Source organism: Lygodium microphyllum, chromosome 19 (assembly GCF_053477565.2).
Source record: "Lygodium microphyllum isolate KBCC chromosome 19, Lygodium_microphyllum_v1.1.10, whole genome shotgun sequence".
Taxonomy (NCBI): domain Eukaryota; kingdom Viridiplantae; phylum Streptophyta; class Polypodiopsida; order Schizaeales; family Lygodiaceae; genus Lygodium; species Lygodium microphyllum.
The window spans coordinates 104,922,533-104,940,738 of record NC_141153.1 but is presented as its reverse complement, the minus strand read 5'-3'; positions in this window follow the sequence as shown (position 1 = coordinate 104,940,738).

Sequence of the window (18,206 nt, the reverse complement as noted above, 5' to 3'; positions counted from 1 at the left end):
GGGTCCATAGCATGCTTAGCCAGGCTGGCTTACCATAGCACTTTTGGGCTGAGGCAATTACTACTACAATGCATCTCATTAACAGGTCACCTAGCAGTGGCATTGACTTTCAGGTTGCAGAGGAGGTATGGGCAGGCAAGTCCCCCCTCTTATGATCATTTGTGTGTCTTTGGATGTGAGGCATTCTGCCATGTGCCCAAGGAAAAATGTAATAAGCTGGATCCTAAAAGTGCCAAATGCATTTTCATTGGCTATGGAGATGCAGGAGAGATGGGTTCCCGTCTATGGGATCCACAGGTGCGGAAAGTGATCCGCAGTCATGATGTCATCTTTCATGAGGACAAAATGCATATGCAGCCTGAGAAAGTGGTTGAAGTACGCAAAGTTATCTTTCAGGAGGAGCCACCTGCTCCCGTTCAGCCCGCTCCACGACTAGCTAGACAACGTGCAACATCACCTGATGCTCATGGCCCAGATGTTAGACATGCTAATATTCGATAGGATGTCGGTCACGCAGTAGAGCCTGGGTTGAGGCATTCTACTAGAGATAGACGACCTCCCGACCATTTTGCGCCCTCTATAGATTATGTACTGGTTACAAATGCAGGAGAGCCACTCACTTATGATGAGGCTATGCACAAGGGTGATTGTCACTCTTGGGAGAGAGCTATGCAGTGTGAGCTTGACTCATTGCATAAGAATCTGACTTGGGATTTGGTTTCCTTACCTCAGGGTAAGAAGGCTTTGCCATGCAAGTGGGTGTACAAGATGAAAAGTACCCCTGGACACCCCAATCCGGCATACAAGGCTCGATTGGTTGCTAAGGGCTTTAAGCAAGAGCATGGTATTGACTTTGATGAAGTCTTTTCTCCTATGGTCAAGATGACCACCCTATACTTATTCTTGGCCTTGGTTGCACAGGTTGACCTGGACTTGTACCAGATGGATGTCAAGACGGCTTTTTTACATGGGGACTTGCATGATGAGATTTACATGGAGCAACGTAAGGGCTTTGCAGACCCTAGCAGGAAACACCTAGTGTGCAAGCTAAAGAAGAGTCTATATGGCTTGAAGTAGGCACCTAGGGAATGGTACCATAAGTTTGATGCATTCATGCAATCACAAGGCTACAACCATATTGCTATAGATACGTGCTTGTACACGAAGAAAGCCCATGACGGTTCTTTACTAATTTTGGTACTCTATGTGGATGACATGCTTTTAGCAGGGACAACTCATGAGGAGCTAGATGCTCTTAAGGCTCAACTTAATAAGAGCTTTGATCTCTCAAGGTCCTGGATCTCAAATGCCTCTCCCTAACATCTAAGATCCTGTCAGGTTGTAGCTCAAGGACTCCTTGGCTTGGCATTACAACTTGTTGATCATCAAGCACGTGACTAGGGTTAGGCACATACTTTTTCAATAGGCTGATATGGAATACATTATGAACTTTTAGGTTTTTAGGGAGTTGAAGTCTGTAAGCATTACGCCCTAGGCACTTGAGAATCTTGTAGGGTCCACAATACCTTGGACTTAGCTTTTTGCATTCACCCAAGGATAGGGAATTCTTCTTTAGGCATACGCGAATGAAGACCATATCACCTTCAACGAAGGATCTATCTTGACATCTCAGGTCCGCGTAAGCCTTATGTCTGTCCTTGGCGGCTTGGATGTCCTATCTTATTGACTTGATTTGGTCATCCATGTCTTCCAGCATCTGCTTTGAAGCTTCAACCCTCAAGGTTGGATCCGAAAAGCTCAAAGGACTATGACAATCGTGCCCATACAATGCTTGAAAAGGGGTCATCTGAATGCTTTGTTGGTAGGAAGCATTGTAGGCAAACTCAACCAGTGATAAATATTGAATCCACTTTTTGGGTTCACCACAGCAGTGTGCCCTAAGCATATCTTCAATGACTTGGTTGACTCGTTATGTTTGACCATTAGTTTGGGGATGATAAGTTGTACTGAAACAGAGTTCAGTCCCAATGGCCTCGAAGATAGCCCTCCAGAAGTGTGATGTGAAGAGAGAGCCACGATCACTAATGATTCTTCTGGGTAATCCATGTAGTTTGAAAATCTCCTTGATGAATAACCTTGCGATGTTTGAGGCTTTATAGTTTGTCTTAACAAGGATAAGATGTGCAACCTTGGTGAGCATATCTACTATTACCATAATGGAGTTGTATCCTCCTTGAACTTGGGGGAGGCCACAACAAAGTCCATACTAATGAGTTCCCATTTCATTTGGGGAATGTCAAGTGGTTGCAATTTCCCTGGCATTTTGACATGTTCGACCTTAATGCGTTGACAAGACAAGCATTCCGTGACATACTTGAGAATGTCACCTTTGAGCCTATCCCAATAATAGCTCTTCCTGACTGCATTAAGGGTCTTGGCATAGCCAGGATGTCCTGAGAAAGGGGAGTCATGGGCTTCCCAAAGTATCTTCTGCTTAAGTGATTGGCTTGTCGGGATACATAATCTTGTCCTAAAGTAGACAAGTCCATCATTGATAGAGAATTCTTGATACTTCGTTTGTAGCTTCGGGTCTTGATCTTTGATGGGGATCTCCCTTAGCATTTTCTGATAGGTTGGGTCATGGCATGCCTCTTCTCTAGCTAGCTCAAGAATTGGGTTGTTTGGCATGGATACCTTTGTGGCTAGAGATCTTGTTGTTGATGAATCTTGCAAAATCAGAGAATTCAGAAATGCCTTGCAATGGCTGAGTGCATCGACAACTACATTCTCCTTTCCAGGCCGGTATTTGATTTCAAAGTCATATTCTTCTAGTACTTCAATCCATCGACGTTGCCTCATATTGAGCTCATTCTGGATGAAAATCCATTTAAGACTCTTGTGGTCCGTCACTAGAGCGAATTTGTTACCCAGCAAGTAGTGTCTCCAAAGTTTGAGAGCATGGATGGCAGCCAACAGCTCCAGATCGTGGGTAGCATAATTACTTTCATGGCTCTTCAGTTTCCTTGAAGAGTATGCTACGGGATGACCTTCTTGCATGAGCACATATCCTAAGGCAAGTCGCTAGCATCATTTATCACTTCAAACTTCTTACTAAGATCTGGAAGTTTCAGGATGGGTGCTTGTAATATTTCCGTTGTAAATATTTCCAGCCCATATGATACTCCTGCAAGGGAATGCCGGCATTGAATATTTGGACAGCGAAATTGTACAATCTCCATTGGCATGAACAAGAGCAAAGTCAAGGAAACTCGTTTATGCTCGTGTGAACCCCCTCTTGGAAAGAAATCAAGATGAAATTGTGGATTTATGGCAATTTTTTTTAAATCCAGCCAACGATCGTGCTGGAGGAGAGAAAGGGGAGGTGCTATGACTTAGCATCCAACTGGAGCTCATGGAAGGCTTGATGCTCATGCATCAGGCCGCGTGGAGGGAGGGAGGTACCTCTCCCTCTGGCTATAAAATTCAGGGCTATGGCAAGCACAGGAGGAAGGGGGGGCGGAGCGTAACGCTGCCCACGCCAAGGAAGGAAGCCATTGAGAGGGATCACGCTGTAGTGAGGACCGTGAGGGAGGTCGTCGTGAGAGAGAAGGGTTGCTGAGGCTATCATGGAGAGAGAGGAGGAAGCTTAGAGAGTCGGGACGCTGCCATTTGAGAGGGAGAGTAGAGCCGCCAAGTTGCTGCTTCAATTCCGCCGCCTGTGCTCGAGGGACTGATCGAGAAGCCACTTGCCAGGAGTCGAACGTCACTGCAGCCCAATTCGATCGCCTTCCTTTTCCTCCACGTGTGGGAAGGTGGACCACAGAAGCTTCTCAGAAGCTTCTTGAGAAGCTTCTTAAGTCCCCTTAGGAAGCCCCCATTCCTGTGGGGTTCCTTAAGCCTTCTCTTGTGGGTTTTATATACCCCCTGCAGAATTTAAGAACCCCTTCCCATGGGGTTCTCCCAAGTCTATTTTACCCTTCCCGTGAATTCCCCACCCAAGTCCCTATGAAGTTCCCCCTTCTCGTGGATTCCCCACACAAGTCCATATTACCCCCTCGGGTTCCTTTTAAACCCCTTTTCCATTGTAACTCCCACAAGCCTTTTGACCCTCGGTGTTCTTTTAAAGGCCCTACTTGTGGAGACCCTATAAAGTCTGTTATAACCCAAGATTTTTAAAGGCCCTTTCCTTTTGGAACCCCCCGAGAGCCCAAACCTTTTTTCCTCCTTAAGCTTCGAAGTGGAAGCCTATAAGCTCTTCCCAATAGTTCCCTAATACTCCTTTCCGGGGCTTTGAAGGCGAGGGAGCTACAAGCCCTTCCCACCGATCACCCACAAGCCCATCTCTAGCCTCGGGATTTTAAGATAAGAAGAGGAAGAACTCTCAAAGTCTCCATTGCCCCAAGGCCATTCACAAGATCCCTTTTTGTGAACTCCCTCCTCTCCCACAAAAAGGTCCAAGCTCAAACCCTCAAGCCTTCCGTAAGCCAAATCTTGCAAGCCGGTACTTCTTCATGGATCCGTAATTCAAAGGGGATTTTCGCATAAAAGGGAGACGGGCCAAGATCATAAGACTACAAGCCAAGGCAAGAAGTTCGAAATCCATGAAGGCTAACCGAAGATCGAATTCGCGATGGGCTCTAAAAAAAAGTCACAAGGCGCAACCACAAAAGGTTCTTCTCCTAATGTTCATGTGGATATCTTCCCGAGCCCACAAGTCCAGGTTTTTACTTTAAATTTTGATTCCACGCAAAAGCATTGCATTAATCACGATAACTTCATGAATTAGGAAGCACCTATGCATGCTTAAAATCACCTAGTGAAGTTAAATGCAACTGGAAATAGATCGACTATTCGAACAATGATTAGAATTAGTTCATGACATGAAATTGGGTCATTGGTATTCTCCATATAAAGAAATTGTCTATCCATTTAACGTCCTTAATAGTATATTGCCTTATCGTGCATGTCAAAGTGACGGCCTAGAACACCTATTGCCTAGCATTATAAGGTTGAGATTATTAAAGTGCACCTTTGACTAGGCATGGAAAGATTAATTGCACGTCGCATTTTTTTTTTGACAAATCTTCATTGAATGATTCATTAGGGAAAGTCCTTAACCCCGTAGGAAATAGAAGAGCGCGGAAATGATTCTAGGAATTTGTGTGTGGCATGTAATTGTAAATTGGAATAGGTCAACTCTTGTTTTTTTGGCATGAATTTCACTACGTTGTAGTCAGGAAAGGAGTGCATGTTGCACATTTGTCATATGAAAATTTCATTCATCAAGAGTTGTATTTAGGGAAAGGCTGCATGGTTTATTGAAGCATGAAATCTTAAAAGCTTAGAAAAAGAATTGTGGCATGATTCTTGAATGCAAGTCCTAGTAGGATCAATGGAAGTTATGCCGCAATTTAACATGTGTTTTGATCTTAACCAGATAAGATAGGGTTAGTGCGAATTTAGGGGTACGTAGAAGCAATGAATCACGTGTTTAGGCGAATGGTGAGATGTTACAACTAGCTTTCTCCTTTAAGATCAAGTTAACATCTCTAGGGATGGTTCGTCCTTGTCGCAAGACAAGTAGATCGAATTATCTAAATCGCCTAACCCGCAAGGGATTCGCATAGGATGGCTAAATCGATACATAACCCAAGTGCTAACTAGGGTTTAGCACGTTAAGGACTTGACCTAGTTCCAAGCACTTGTTACCAGGACGAACCCTTGAACCAAAGATCCTACCCACATTCATGGAATGTAGGGACAATTGGATGCTCATGCATAAAACGATCTAAGGTTTCTACCCTAAGGATCACTCGTTCAAATGATGAAACACGAACTGAATTGGAATTTCTAGGACCGAACGTTGTCGGACTAGTGTAATTAGGAATGGATTGGGTAAGAAGATACCCTAAACCCTGCTTCTCGTCTGGAGATAATTCCGTGACCAGAAAACGCCGTTCAATGGGTGAAATGATCCCACGGAATAGATGCGACACTTGTGCAATAAGTTGCAACGTTGCATAGACTTGTTGTTTGTTCACAAGAGAGTTTTGCCATTTCTTGAAATAAGGTTGGTAAGTTCTTGCGCAAGTTTAACTTGCAAGAGGATGAGTAGTCATCCTGTTACATCACCCTTATTGGGAAAAATTGCCAAGTTAAAAGCTTCAGTTACCCCCGACTGCCTGCCTGACCCTAACCAAGGGGGTTGTTGACCGCGCCGGGAACGTGGACCGAACCCGCCGCGAGAGGTCTTTCCGTTGAGCTCTACTTGGAGCAGGAGGACGCTTGGGTGCCAGGGGGGGCTCTGGCCGTAAATCCCTCGCCTTCCGGGTCCTGCACAAGAGACTAACGTGACTCGGGATTGGATCTCGAGGCCCGCATACTAGTCTACGGGCAGAAGCTTGGAATAGTGATCCCTAGCGGATTACTGGATAGCCTTCGGGCAGTTTATGGACAAGCCTACGGGCGGAACTCCTTGTATTTCAAAGATAAAATGATGAAATGCTAATAAAGAAGTTGTTTGATATTGTTTTTCTATGTCACGTGATAAAATTACGTGAAGGAACCAGTGCCTAACAGGGTTAATTAAAGAAGCTGATTGTTATATGTCAAATTAATGTGTTAGATAATTACATAACTAAAACAAACCGAGGAAAGTGCGGAGGATGGACCATGGGTCCGTCCCACGGATGGGTGGTCCCGGTTAGCCGGGAACTTTTCTCAAAAATCTCGAAGAACAGCGGGATGATCATCATTACCAAAGCGAATAATGAGAGCAATAACCTAGAGTTACGTCTTACCTGATTTACGCTGTTTTAGGGGAACGGAATGGAACTATGCCTTATGGCAGAGAGGTTGAGCCTTGCATCCCTCTCGTTTCCCATTCTCGTTGAACCAAGTGCAGCGTGAATCCGCTTCGGACTTGGCGTTTCTGCGTAAAGTAATTCGCTCGGGTCTGACGCTAGTTGCTGCTAGCTAATGACCAAACAAGAAAACCCAAATTCAGGTCGATCCTAAGTGGGAACGGCCAGGATACTTCCGCTTCGGGGCAGACACGGGAAGACCTAGATTGCAAAACCCGTAACATTCCATGGGAGTGCCGGGCGGAGTTTTCTAGACATCCTTTCCGATGGACTGCTAAGACGTGTCCTGGATGATCCTAGTGGACACGTTACAGTGCTGATACCAAGCTTTGCTTTAGTTTGTCAAAGCTGGTCTATTTAGCAGGTGACCATACAATTTATACTTGCTTCTTTAGTAGATCAATCGAGGCGCTGCAATCAAAGCATAGTTTTTGATAAAGACCCTGTATCATCCTGTCAATCCAAGAAAACTATGTATTTCTTTGACAGAAGTTGGTGTTGTCCATTCTAGAACGTCTTTGACCTTGGCCGAATCTACTGAAATTCCTTCCGCTGATACAATGAATCCTAGATATTCAATATGTCGCTTAAAGAATGCACACTTCTTCTTCTTGGCATAAAGCTTGCATGCCCTCATTGTTTCAAGGACAATGCGAAGCTGAGGTTCATGATCTTTTTCCTACTTAGAGTAGACTAGGGTATCGTCAAAAAAGACAAGTACGAAGTCATCAAGATAGGGCATAAAGATATCCTGCATTAGCATGTTAAAGGTAGCAGGAGCATTTGTCAGCCCGAATGATATAACTAGGAATTCAAAGTGTCCATACCTTGTGCTGAATGCAGTCTTTGGGATATCTTCTTCCTTGATCCTTATATGATAATATCCAGACCTAAGATCTATCTTAGAGAAGATCTTCACACCTTGGAGACGGTCAAGAAGTTCATCTATTCTTGGAATGGGGAATTTGTTTTTAATGGTCGATCGATTCAACCCTCTGTAGTCAATGCATAGCCGAAGCATTCCATCTTTCTTCCTCTGGAACAGCACTGGAGCTCCCCACACGGAACTGCTAGGATGGATGTAGCCTTGGTTCAACAGTTGCTTGAGTTGCTCCTTTAGCTCAATCGCTTCCGGGATGGACATCCTATATGGTCTCTTTGCGATTGGTGCAGCTCCTGGCGCTAGCTTGATTTCGTGATCGACTTTCCTTTGAGGAGGAAGTTCTGTCAGCTCTTCAGGAAATACGTCTGCGTATTCCTTTAACCATGAAGGTTCTTCCCTAGATTCCTGATTCTGATCTAGCTTATTCAGCTTAATCAAATAGACAGGTAGCCCCTTCCTAACTCCTTTTATTATTTGTGTTGCTTTTGCCAGCTGAATTTTTGGCTTACCAACCTCTCCTTGAGTTGTGACTAGTTCCCCTTTAGAATTTGGGAAGGAGACTTGGCCCTTTCCACAATGAATGTGGGCGTTATTAGGTATTAGCCAATCCATACCAAGCAAACATTTGTGGACACCTAGGTTCATTACTCTGAATCTGACCGAAGTCGACTTTCCACCCATTAGGAATTTCACCTTAGCAGTTTGCCTGGTACAAGAGACCTCTCGACCATTTGCTAATTCCACAAGTAAGGTAGGTGCATCTTTTGTGGTTATTCCTAATCTTCTTGCACAGATTGGTGAAATAAAGAAATGTGTACTGCCACAATCAATCAAGGTTTTGAAGCTTTTACCTTGATAATCCGAAGGAGTTTGAATCACCGAGAATTGGCGATTTGGGCCTTTCTTGTGAAGAGCAGCATGAACCGTTGCCCTCTCAATGTCTGCTTCCATGGTTGGATCTTCTTCATCACTCAGCTCCTTGTTGGCAACAGTGGAGGTTCTCCCTCTGGCCCTGACGGTGTCTCCTTGGCCATGGGCGGCTCCTTGGAATGGCCCTTGACGTTGTCCTCGGCTAAGCTTGGGACACTGCCTTTTAAAGTATCCAGGCTCGTTGCAATGGAAGCAACGGAGATTGCGGCCATTACCTTGTGTAGGAACGAAATTGTTGACAGAGTTTACCCTAGCTTTCTTCCTTTGTCCCTGGTTTTGGCCCTGCACTCTCTTAGCCTAAGACTTATACATTCCCTTGTTATGATCCTTATAAGACCAAGTCATGTTATTCATTGGATTCGTTTGCACCTCCTGTATTATGGGTGCAGCTCGAATAAGCGCATTCTGTAGGTCTGTTGGGCGCATTGATTCCAAGCGGGTGTTAATGGGTGGATTTAACCCAGCATAAAACTTTGACACCTGTTGTGTCATATCCATCTGTGGTGCATACTTTAAGAGAGAGACGAACTTTGAATAGTATGCATCAAGGGATAAACCAAGCTGCTTCAGTTCATAGAACTCGTTCATCTTCTGTGTGCGATAGGCAGGTGGTAGATATCTCCCTCGCACAACTCTTTTAAGCTTCTCCCAAGTAACTGTCCCTTCCGAGACCCCTTGGTCTCTGCACCATTGCTTCCAAGTTTGGTGAGCATCGCTTGGTTAGTGGGTGCAGTCTCTGCTGCTTCGAAGTAATCCTCTATGGATTCGATCCAGACCTCGACGTCAGTTTGGAAGGTCCTTCCCTTGCCATTGAATTCAGGTGGCTTGATTTGTTTGAGAAGAAACTTCTTCTCTTGAATTACAACCATACTTAGTGCAGGGGTCGGACTAGGAATCTGTACTTGAGGTTGCGCTTAGCCAAGTGACCTAATCACTTAACTCCTTTACCAACACTTATAGCCATGACAGACAATGATAAAAATCTTATTCATTCATGTGGGCATAGCCCTTTCGAGTACATTTATTTTGGGAAAGTAGAACAAGCTGATACATTAATTTGGGGAAAATAAGATTGTGTTACATTTGGCCACGGGAACTGAGTAATAATATGGAGTGGGGTCATGAATTTTCAGGAATCGATAGGTCATAGGAATCTTGGGGTATCCCTTTCTTTGATACCCGTTCTTCTTATGATGTCCCAACATCTTGATTCTGTCGGCAAGGATTATTCGAGTCACTTCGTCGTATACATACTTGTTCTGCTTGACCTTTCGACCGCCGACATGTAGGGTTGCGTTTCCGTGAGCCTCGACAAAGATGTACAGCTTCACGATCTTTAAATCCTCCATCCACTTGACTCTCTTCAAGTTGGTCTGAAGGTACGCAAGTCGGTGGATAGCTATATAATAAATTCCTGATTCACCCGTCCATCTTCGTTCCACGTACAGGGGTGAAGGATTGTAGATATGGTCTAGAATATTCTGTCAAGATTGTGGGAGAGAAGGAAGGAGTCTCACTTGTAGCTTTCTTGCTTGCACAATGGGGGAATACACACACAGGTGGAGGCTGAAAACAGTTTTCCTCTTCTTAGTTGTGTAAGCCAAAAGAACTCTAGTACATAGAAATAGAAGAACCCTATATATGGGTCTCAAACCAAACTCAACTAACTAAGGTGGCATACTAACTGAGCCACGAACTAGAGTAGATAAGGATACCTATCATCTAGCTATCATGGGCGGTGTACCAACCGCATCTGCAACTGACAAGTCGGTGACATAAATGCACAACGGTCACCCTGGCATATCACGAGTGGAGCTCGATATCTCAATACTCCCCCTCGATCTCAATCCCAATTCCTACACACCAAGCAGGTCTCTGAACTTGCGCAGCTTCTCTGCACCCAATGCCTTCATGAATATGTCAGCTACCTGATCCTCTGTGCTGATATAAACTAGATCAATAAGACCTAGTAAAACCCTCTCCCGCACATAGTGATAATGCACCTCAATGTGCTTTGTTCTAGCATGATAGATTGGGTTATTTGCCAAGTGTATACTACTCATGTTATCACAATAAATGACAACTGGCCCATCTGTAGGCTGATGCATATCATAAAGTAGCTTATGCAACCAAGCTACCTCACATGCAACCATTGCTACACCCCTGTACTCAGCCTCTGTGCTCGACAAGGCAACTGTAGGTTGTTTCTTGCTGCTCCAAGTGACTGCAGCACTCCCAAAAGAGAACACATATCCACTGGTAGATCGTCTATCAGAAATACTACCAACCCAATCAGCATCAGTGTATCCATGCAGCTGTATCTGAACCCCAGTCTCATAAAATAGTCCATACTGCAATGTGGACTTCACATACCTGAGTATGCGTCTAGCCGCATCCAAATGTGGTTTCCTTGGAGCCTGCATAAACTGACTTACCAATCCAACAGCATAGCTCAAATCTGGCCTGGTAATAGTCATATAAATCAAACTTCCTACTATGCGTCTGTACATAGTAGGGTCTTCCACAAGCTCACCTGCATCTGCGCTCAGCTTCACATTCTGCTCCAAAGGAACTGAAATAGGCTTACAACCTGTCATCCCATATTTGGACAGCATATCCAATCCATACTGCCTCTGCAAGAGCCGTATCCCACTTGGTGATCTAATCACCTCAATGCCCAAGAAATAACGCAGCTCTCCCAAATCCTTCATCTCAAACTTTTGCTTCAATAGCATTTTCACATGAATGATATCTTCATCACTGTCACCTGTCATAATCAAATCATCAACATAAATGACAAGTAGCATAATACCTTTCTCTGTTTTTCTCACATAAAGTGAGAAATCTGCCTTGGAAATCTGAAAGCCAATAGTGACAAGATACTGTCCTATCTTGTCAGACCATGCTCTAGGTGCTTGCTTCAAGCCATACAAGGCTTTCTTCAACCTGCAAACAAACTCAGGATGAACAACATGCACATAACCTGGTGGCTGCTCCATATAGACCTCTTCATGCAAATCACCATGCAAGAAGGCATTCTTTACATCCATCTGATGTAAAGACCATCCCTTTGATGCAGCCATAGCAATGACTGCTCTTACGGTTGCCATCCGAATGTTTCTTCATAATCAATGCCATATGTTTGTGCATACCCCTTGACTACTAATCTTGCCTTGTATCTGTTCATAGAACCATCTGCATTGTCTTTCACCTTATAAACCCACTTACAACCAATTGCATTCTTATCTTTAGGCAAAGGTACCAATTCCCATGTAGCATTTGCTTCCAAGGCATCCATTTCTTCATCCATGGCTTTCTCCCATTTTTCTTTTCCCATGCCTTGCTCAAAAGAAGTGGGTTCTGGTTCCTGTATCACTTTGACCATATATGCATAGTGAATGGCTGTAAATCCATCATATTTCAGCCTATCCACAGGATACCTAACTCTGGTAGACCTGTGCAAAGTAGCTTCACTCCCAGGTGCTCTAAAAACATCCCTGGTCTTCCTTACTCCAGGTGTAACAATAGAAGGAATACCCAACTCATCATCAGTGCTCTGTTCTGAGCCACTGGATTCACCATCCACATAAGAGTGACCTGCATTCACATCAAACATGGGCTGATCTACCTTCTCTTTTCCTTTTCGTGATACCTGAATACCACTAGAATCTGCATTGCTTTGAGAAGATTCTCCTGATCTCAATCTGCCTGTCCATGGCGACGAATGTGAACCACTGCTAGGGGACGCTCCAGGTCCACTAATATTTTGTGACTGCTGCTGTGAATTCTGTGCAGCATTACCATTTTGTGCATCTACATCATCAATCACATTTACTGGTTTATACCAGCTACTCATCTCATCAAAAACAACATCTCTGCTCACTGTAAACTTACGAGTAGAAGGGTTATAGCATCTATACCCTTTTTGCTGCAGAGAGTAACCAATAAAGAAGCACTTCTCAGCTTTTGGATCCAACTTGGATCTCAACTCATCTGGCACATGAACATAGGCAATGCAACCAAAAAATTTGAAATGAGAAATATCCGGTTTCCTACCAGTATACCTCTCCTCTGGAGTCATCCCATGTATTGCTGCAGTGGGATTCCTGTTCATTATGTAGTCTGCTGTAGCAACTGCTTCAGCCCAGTAAAAATCTAGCAAGTCTTTTTCATAGAGCATGGCACGAGATACCTCTCCAATATGCCTGTTTTTCCTTTCTGCAATTTCATTTTGTTGTGGGGTATGACTGCATGAATATTGCTACTTTATGCCATGCTCCTGCAGGAACCTTGCAAACTCATTTGAGAGGTACTCTCCCCCTCCATCTGACCTTAGGCATTTTATTTGCAGGCCTGTTTCTTTTTCAACCATAGCTTTAAGAGTTTTGAAATGCCCAAAAACTTCACTTTTCTTTTTCATGAAATACACCCAAACTTTTCTGCTATAGTCATCAATAAAAGTGACAAAATAATGACAGCCTCCAAGAGATGCAGGTTTAGTGGTCCACACATCAGAGTGGATTAATTCCAATGGCTTCTTACTCTCTTGAACATGTCTAGGAAATGGTTTCCTTGCCTGTTTTCCAAATTGACAGGCTTCACATACCTTATGCATTTCTGCAACCTTGAATTTAGGCAATCCTGCAACAATATTTTGGGCCTGCATTGATTTAAGTTGCTGTACTTTAACATGACCAATGCGTTTATGCCAGATATCAATATCTGCAACTACACCGGTCCCATGTGCAAACATTGACTCAATTCGGGCATGTCTGCATCCAACGTAAACATTCTACCCTTCTTCTTTCCTTTTGCTATCAAGCGACCTTTATTTTTCATATCCTCAACAAAGCATCCATGAGGATTAAATCTAACCTGCAAGCCCTGCTCAACCATTTGACCAACAGAAACAAGATTCTTGGTGATATTCGGGACATGAAATACATCGGACATGTATTTCTTTTTCCCATCCTGCATAGACAAAGAAAATTTTCCAATCTGCTCAATAGGATGTGCAGTATCATCACTAGTCTCCACAAATCCTGGTTTTTCCATTTTCCTTGCATTCTCCATCCATTCTGCATGACCTGTCATGTGGTTTGATGCACCTGAGTCAACATACCATACATCGTTGCTTTCTTCTACACTTGTCACAGAATTGTTCATATGCTGCAACATAAACAAATGCTCATTTTTGTCATCACCCTGTCTACTAGAAGATGCATAATTCCCTTGTTGCAGTTTTCCATTCATGATGTCATTCTGCTTTTTATAGCAGTCTTTAGCCATATAACCCATTTTACCACAGTAGTAGCATTCAACATTACTGTTTGCATTTTGGCCTCTTTGCCATCCACCACGACCTCTTTGGCTCCCCTTGCCTCTAGAGTTACCACGTACTCCTCCATAGGACTGGTTTTCTTGAGTTTGCTGTATATTCTGATTTCTACCACGGCCTCCAGATCGGCCTCCTCTATCTCTGCCTCTACCTCTTCCAGCAGTTGAGTAGAAGACAGCTTCTTTTGAAGTTCCTCCTGAAGAAGATGCACTACCATTTCTCTGCTCCTCAAAAATTAGAAGAGCAATCAACTCCTCAAAATCAGGAAATCTTTCACGAACAGAAATGGATGTTCGGAACTGTGCATAATCCTTTCCTAGACCATTCAAGGTCATGGAAACTAAATCATCATCTTCCACTGGCGACCCAATGGAAGCAAGTGCATCTGCGATCTTCTTCACCTTCATGCGGTAGTCATTGATGCTCATACTTTCTCTTTGCACATTGTGCAACTCTTGCTTGAGTTGCATTTTCCTGGCTTGCGTATTTGTGCTATACATTTTTGACAGAGTATCCCATGCCTCCTTTGGTGTACTTGCATCTTGAATATGCACAATCATAGAGTCTGAAATACTGATAGACAGCCAGCACATAACTTTTCTGGCTCTCTCATGCCATGCTTTAAATGCCTACATTTGCTGTTGATTGGGAACATCAGGAAGAACTGGTTCTTCTTCATTTCCTGCAACAAATTCCCAATATCATTTTCCCATAAGGAAATTCGTCATTCTAAACTTCCATGCTTGGAAGTTGTTCTTGTCAAGTTTTTCAGTGACAATCTGTGAAAGAGAATCAGACGCCATTACAAAACACTGCAAAAAATTTTGTCATTGCAAAAAACACAGCTTCAGTCTCACAAGGGCAAATTTGCAAAACTGACGAAAGTGGTACTTGACCACACAGTCACTTCCTAGTGACGATTTTGCATCAACAGGCAATAAGGATGATTTTGTAACTCCCAATCTCTTGGTCTGCTTTCTTGAGCTCCTTACCACGAACAAGGCTCTGATACCATGCCAAGATTGTGGCAGAGAAGGAAGGAGTCTCACTTGTAGCTTTCTTGCTTGCACAATGGGGGAATACACACACAAGTAGAGGCTGAAAATAGTTTTCCTCTTCTTAGTTGTGTAAGCCAAAAGAACTCTAGTACATAGAAATAGAAGAACCCTATATATGGGTCTCAAACCAAACTCAACTAACTAAGGTGGCATACTAACTAAGCCACGAACTAGAGTAGATAAGGATAGCTGTCATCTAGCTATTATTCATGGGCGGTGTACCAACCGCATCTGCAACTAACAAGTCGGTGACATAAATGCACAACGGTCACCCTGGCATATCACGAGTGGAGCTCGATATCTCAACATATTCATCATGCCTAGCCTCCGCCGATAATCTGAAGCATGCACTGCAGTCATAAACATGACCTGGAACACCAAGAATTTGTTCCATGCTTCGTGACTCTGCAGGCCAGCATCCATAGGTAAGTAAGGAAATGTTCTTAACGGCAACATTGCTCTACTTTCCCTCATTAAGTTTTCTTGTAAATATTAGATCCCGTTGGTTCGCTCTAATACCAAATATAACGTGTTCCCCTGTCCGCTTGTAGGACACGTCCTAGCAGCCCATCGGGAAGAGAGTCCATAAAGCGCCACCTGGCACTCCCAAGGAATGTCACGGGGTTTGCAATCTAGGTCTTCCCGAGTCTGCCACGAAGCGGAAGCATTCCAACCGTTCCCACTTAAGACCGACCTGAATCAGGGTTTCCTTAATGGTCAAGTTCCTGGGAGGTAACTAGAGTTGACCCAGACGAACTACTTTGCACAAAAACGTCAGGGTAAAAGCGGATTTATACTGCACTTGGTTCAAGGATAATGGAAAATGAGAGGGATGCGAAGCTCGACCTCTCTGCCCGTAAGGCATAGTCTCATTCCTTTCCCCTAAAACAGTATAAATCGAGACTCTAACACTCTAGATTCTAGGCCATTGTTACCTCGCTGTCAAATCATTTGAGAAAAGTTCACGTCCAACCAAGACCACCCTTCTGTAGGACAGACCCAGAGTCACATCCACCGCACTTTCCTCGGGTTGCTTTAGTTATTTCTTTGCCCGTAAGGCATAGTCCCATTCCGTTCCCCTAAAATAGTATAAATCGGGACTCTAGCATTCTAGATTCTAGGCCATTGTTACCTCGCTGTCAAATCATTTGAGAAAAGTTCTCGGCCAACCGAGACCACCCTTCCGTAGGACGAACCCAGAGTCACATCCACCGCACTTTTCTCGGGTTGCTTTAGTTATCTAATTACCTACCACATTTAGTTTGACAAGCAAAAACAGCTTCTTTAATTAACCAATTAATCACTAGTTCCTTCACGTAACTTAGGCATTGACATAGAAAAACAATGTCAAGCAAGTTCCTTTTCAACATTTGATCTTTACTTATCAGTCTTTGGAATACATCATATAATATGCCCGAAGGCTATACCAGCAATCCTCAGAGATCGCTATTCCAAGTTCCGCCCCGTTGACTAGTATGCGGGCCTCGAGATCCAATCTCAAGTCACATTGGCCTCTTGTGTAGGATCCGGAGGCAAGGGATTTACGGCCAGAGCCTCCCCTGGCACCCAAGCGTCCTCCTGCTCCAAGTAGCACCCACAGAGAGACCTCTCGTGGCGGGTTCGGTCCACGTACCCGGTGCAGCTAACAACCCCCTTGGATAGGGTCAGGCAGACAATCGGAGGTAACTGGGACTACCTCTTCCTCCAGGATTTCAACCTGAAGCATTAGTTATTTTTCCTGAATTAGTTCCTTGAGCAAAGAAGTACAAATAGTGCACCTATATGTACAATCAAGAACATTCCAGTGGTCATTTGTACGGCCAACTGCTAAGGTGTAGTTTCTTCTCCCCGAATGCTTCCAGCATTCGATCCTAGATCAATCGTGACTTGGCAAGATCCCAAGGGTTTCGTAAGCTGAGTTGCTTGTTTACCCTCTTTCCTTGGGTTAGGGTTTATACCCTGTTGACCCAAATTGTCAATACCTTAGATTTCCTTATATTAAGGTCAATAAATCCTGGGCAACCTCGTCGCCCTAACTTGGTTGGGCAACTGCTCTCTTGGCAAATTCGTAACTCCCCTAGCTTGGCAGATAAGTCCAAGGAAGAGTGATGAAGCAGGATGACTACTCATCCTCTAGAAAAGTTAGACTTGTACTTAGAACTTGCCAAACTTGGTCTAAGGAGTGGCAATACTATTTTGTGATTTAGACACAATATCGTACGGCGTTGCAGCTTGTGTTAGTATCTGACTTGTGGGATTATATCTTTCTTCGTACGATCTTTCTTGATCAAGAATACCTTTGATCAAGATAAGGGCTTGGGAGTCCTCTTGACCCAACCCAACCTTAACCCTACTAGGCTGATATCGCTTTGGCCCTAGGGTTCCTAAATTCATATGCAAGTCTAGTATTTGGTCAATTGGCCCTTAGGGTGAGAACCCTAGATCATTCTTGCATGGGCGTTTAGCTAACCCTAACATTCCATGAATGTGGGTAGGACCTTTGAGATCGGAAATATTAGGTTGCATCCTAAGTGTGATACTAGGCAGAATTTTAACATAGCTACCCTATCTAGCACATTGAGGTATTCGTCGTACTAACTAATTACGCCTTTATGAATCCCATGTGAGTTACACAATTACAAGTGATTTACCTAATTGATCTAATTGTCTTACAACAAGAGGTGATCTTTCCTTAGAGATGCAAATACTTTCCCTAAAAGATGTAAATAACTGCAAGATAGGTGAGATGCATCATTCCATGCGAATATGCAAAATTCAAGACCATAGACATTTTTGCAACTATAGGATCTATAGTGATCTCTTCTTTTCCTTGCCTTATGCGACGTTGATTTACATTCAGAACTATTCTTATAAACCCTATGTTTAATGCAACGAAATCAAAGCTATAATATTTTTAATGAAGATGCATTCAAACTTTGATAAAAGAACTCCATGCATGAGCGAATGCCACGAGTCCATTATTGATTTAATCCGTCCTTTATCACTTAGCCCAACCTAGAATGTAACAACCATCGCATGCAATTTGCAAGGTTCATAAATCCTTTCCATGCATTGCAACTATTCGGACATCATTTAATGGGCGTCTACGATTATCTTATACACGAGTCACAACTAAGCATTATGTGTTATAAGCCCTGTCCTATGCGCGATGC